Here is a 4,917-nt window from a genome sequence, read left to right as displayed (position 1 = left end):
GTTGGTGTTGCTGTTGTTTAGTGGGGTGTGAAATTCACAGGACATAAGGGTCTTACTGAAGCCGAGACATAAATTCCAAGGTCTTCTCTTATTTATCTATAATATTTATTATAATATGCCTGGGGCCCCCCCTTTTCTGTGCCAGGCTTTGGGCTGCTTGTCAAAATCCGGAGATTCCTTGCCGTCAAGGAATATAGAGTGGAGGCAGGGACAGAAGAGATAATCTCAACATGGTGTGATATGTACCAAGTGGAGAGTATGTCAACGAAGTACCATTTAGTTCATTCATTTGTTCTTTCAAATATTAAGTACGCCCTGCTGAATACTTGTGATAGAGATAAAAGGTTATCACACCTGCCTTTTCTGCTCTTCTCTGGGCTGGAAGGGTGTGTCAGGCAATGAAGAAAGCCTACCCCTATCAGGAGTGAATGCTGTCAGCAAAGGGCAGCTTAAACTCCAGTTTTCCTAATGAATTAAAAAAAAAATTAATCTCCCAAGAGGGCAAAAGCAGATGAATTTGGCTTCTTCACTACGGCTTCAGGCAACCTCAGAAACCCACAGAAAGGACACATCCAGGAAGGACAGAGGATTAGAGGCAGGCAGACTGAGGTCGGAATCTCTATTATTGCAGCGTGAGCTGAGGGATGTCGTTTCACTTCTGTGAGCCTCCGTTTCCTCAGCTGGAAGATGAAGATAATGGCCTTTACAGACAGTTCTAGTGAGGATGAGGCAAGGTGTGCTGAAGGGCCCAGTGGAGGACCTGGCATATAGTAGAGGCTCACTATGTTTTACTGAGTCATAAGACAGGTGACTCGTAAGGACGCTGCAGGTGGAGATCAGGAATGTGTGTATCCAGGCATCGCCCGTCATTGCTGAACGCATCAAGCAGGCGTGGTGTCTGTCCACTGGACATCTTACACCCCTGATTTCTTGCTCTGAACCCTGCTACAGAGCACTGTGTTACCAGCTTCACTGAATGCCAGTAGTTACCTAGCAAAATGTCCTTCAGTGGTCGGCCAATCTGAAAACCCAGAGGGAAAATCAGAGCTGCCTTGATGAGAAAACAGCCAGGAGAGACTGGGCGGGGGAACAATCCAGCCCAGGACTGGGGTCTCTCTCCCGTCGTCCCTGTGCCATCATGGTTGGGACAGGGTTGGGGAGGAATGGGCTGGGAGTGCTTAAAGCCTGGACAGACCCACCTCCTGAAATGTTAAAAACACACACTCACCAACACTACTATTGTTACTGTTATTTCATGCCTTACTGTTATTTCATGCCTGGAAAAATGGTAGAAGCTCAATGAATTTTTTGTAACTTCTATATTTTTCTATAATGTGTGTAAAGTGCGAACATCTGAAATGAACAGCTTGATTAATGTTTTCCAAATGAACAACCACCACATAGACCCAAATCACCCAAATCAAGATAATAAGACATTGACGGCACCCAAAAGGCTCCCTTGGGCCTCCTCCCTGTCAACTCCTCCCAAGGTGGCTCCTATCTGACTTCTAGCACCATGGATTAGCTTTATCTGTTTTTGATCGATACATTTTTGCTGAATGAATTCAGGATTGCTCAAGATTAGCCAACTTGCCTGAGGTCAGGCAGCTTAGTGGTGAAGAAGCCAACATTTGAACCAGGTCTGTCTCCAGACCCCAAGTCCGTCAGCTAGGGTAATAGGATCCGTACCTCAGTGATGGCTGTGTGAGAGAATGCAAGCAGAGGGCCTGGCCTGTGGATAAGCACACAGATACGACACCAGGTACTCCCAGGGACTTATATACGTGCCCACAGACACCACGTACGTACGCCCTCAAGACACTCATGGGTAGATAGACCCACAGGCTAAGGTGCTTACACCCAGACAGCCTCACACAAAGACACACATATACAAATGCTCGCAGACAGACATAAACAGGCCCAGACACTCACAAATACATCTAGACAGACACCCAGACCACCCCACACGGGGAGACCCGCACACAAACCCAGATGTGCACACATGCAAACATTTGCAGGCACCCAGACGCCCCCGCATAGCCTGGTTGTGCCCCCTTGCTCAGGCCCGGACAGAGCCAAGTCTGATCCCTATCTCGCCTGTCAGCACTGCCACCCAGATGGAGCAGACCCTGGAATGATGCCCGGGGGTCCCCCACCCCCTACACGGGAGCAACGTTAGAAGCAGGGCCTGCTGTCTGGCCGGGGATGGGGGCGCTGTGGAGGAGACATGGCTTGCCCCAGAGTCAGAGCCTGAGAGACACACACGCTGAGTGAGAGACTCCGAAAGATAGTGATAGTGGCAGGGAGACAGGGAGTGTGGCAGAGAGGGTACCGGGTCTGGGAGACAGAGAAAGAGCTCGACCCAGAGGCGGAAAGGGACAGGGACAAAGACGCAGGGGGCAGGAGGCAGAGAGACAAACGGATCAACCACAGACAGACTTCTGAAAAGACAAACAGCAACAGAGTAGTGAGGAGGTAGAGAGACAGACAAAGATGGGGGCCAAGATTAAGAGCGTCAACACGCAGGGGACAGATGACAAGACAAAGACAGAGATTGAGAAGAGACGCCTCAGAGATCAAGGGAGACCCTGGGACAGATTCAGAGGCCGAGAGAGACCAAGCCAGAGAGCCAGAGCCGAGAAACCGCAATGGGCACTTTGAGACTAATAAAGGGAGACTCTCAGGGACCAAGAAGGGAGACAGAAATAGAGTCTCAGGCCGAGGGAGAGGCAGGCAAAGGAAGGCAGGTGCTTGGTGGGGAAGGGGCTGAGGCTGCCAGCCCAGCTCGGTCTACCTGTGATGGGACTGAGGGAGTAAGTGTTCTTAGCACTGCCACCGCTGGCTCCGGCGCGTCGTCCCCACCTCCCTGCATGCTGCTCCGACATGCTGTGAATGTGGGGGATCTCCTGGTTCTTGGGGCCCACACCCAGGCCTGGCACTGGGCAGTCTGCAGGAGCTGAGGTCTTGGCCGTGACCTTCCTCCCGTCCTGTCCTACCCCACCAGGTCTCCTTTTCCCCAGAGTGGGAAGGTCTGGGGCAGATCCACCGTCTTCTCTGCCTTGAAAGAATTTTAGCAAGGTGCTGAGCCACTCTGAACCCCAGCGTCTTAATCTGTAAAATGGGGCCAACAGTATCCAGCTTACAGGGGGTACTGTCAGGACCCCTGAGAGAATGTGTACACGCTGTATTCGTGGTTCGGCCAAATACGAGGGGAGCCACAGAGATGTAAGGAAGTGTCCTGAGAAGTGGGGAGAGACTCCAAGGAGGAGATGCTATTTGAGCTGGGATCTTGGATGAACCAAAGGTGACTAGGTGGAGGAGGGGAGCAGGAGAGCATCCCCCGGCTGAGGAAACAGCCAGGGCCCAGGCAAGAGGGCACACAGCACATCCAGGAGTGGAGAGTAATGTAATGGTGGGGCTGCCCCTGGACAGCTGGGTGAAGTTCAGCTCACAGACAGCCTTGAACACCAACTGGAACTTTACCCTGGGGGCTATGGGTGAGCTGCCTCTGACATCCTGACATCCTGACATCCATAGGCTGCGGGATGAACCAGCCACTTTCCCACCTTGCACTTAAGTTGGAATCCCATATGGCAGAAACACCTTTCTGGAGGGGAAGTGTTTGTCGTTGTGACCTGTGGGTCCTGCTGCAACAGTGGACCCTGCCAGGCTTCATCTGTCAGCTGAGGCTCCAGGGAGGGCTGCCTTCTGGCCCCTGGGGACTCTAGGAGTGCCAGCAGGCCCTTCCTACCTCCGTTTCTACCTTTCCCCGGCTGTGCTCCTCCCTTCCTCCTTGGCCCAGTGCTGAGCAATGGGGACTGGGAGCATGGAGATGGTTTTGCCTGCAGCCCCTCTCTCTGGCCCCCAGGGCTATCTAGGAGACAGACACAACCACTGCCCAACATGAGGGAATCCCAGGGGGTTATAGGAGCCCCCCCCCCCCCGCCACTCCCCGGAGGGAGAGGCTGGCTCTGCAGGGGGTGAACGTCCCACCCAACTTGCCAAATCTTTATAGTTATGATCTCACTGAGTCCTTCCCACAGCGTTATGAGGCAAGGAATATCATTCCATTTCACTGAGAAAGAAGCCAAGGAGAAGTGTTTTGCCCAGGATCACAGAGTTTGGGGGCCACAAAGATATTTTCATTGCAATTCAACCAATCCAGTTGGCACGTATCAATTCCTCTGCCATGCCAGGCACTCTGCTGGGGACAATGACAGAGACAGTTTCGGTCATCCTAGGGTCTTGCAAAAGCAGACCGAGTAGGAGGGTAGCTGGGACTGGGGGTTCGAGATGCAGAGGGAGCCCAGAGGAGGCTCCTAGTAGAGACTGATGTTTGGGGCACTTTGTGAGTTAGAAGATCGGGCAACTGACCTGGAGGTGTTTGGAGCCACAGTGGGATTAAGGGAGAGGACAGAAGCGTATGCTCAGGGTGTGGTATTTTTCCACCAGTGAACAGCACTCACGTGGGCAGGAAAGAATCACTGCCAATTTTGAGAGATGGAAGCAGCCTCAGAGAGCCTCTAGCCAGAGCTGTGTTTTAGATCCACTCCGGCAGCTTTCCCCAGATACCCTTCCTGGCTCTCCACCACTCACTGGGGAGGAGCCCTAGCTGGTGTATCAATCTTATAAAAAGATTTTATTATGAAAAATTTCAAACATACACAAAGTAAACAGAAGAGTCTAACGAACCTCTGTGTACTCATTGTCCAGCTTCTACCATTATCCACATTCACTCATTCTTATAACATCTATACCTCCACCCACTGGCCACTCCCAATTCAGTGATGAGGAGGAGGGTCACCTGTGGGGTTTGGAAAAGTTCCTCAGGGATTTGGATTGGCAGCCTGAGTTGGGGGTCGCCCACCTGGCCCCTTCATTTTAGGGATGAGCAGGGGAAGCTCACAGAGGGGAAGC

Source organism: Zalophus californianus, chromosome 13, assembly GCF_009762305.2.
Source record: "Zalophus californianus isolate mZalCal1 chromosome 13, mZalCal1.pri.v2, whole genome shotgun sequence".
Classification (NCBI taxonomy): domain Eukaryota; kingdom Metazoa; phylum Chordata; class Mammalia; order Carnivora; family Otariidae; genus Zalophus; species Zalophus californianus.
Note: the sequence above shows the minus strand (reverse complement) of the source record.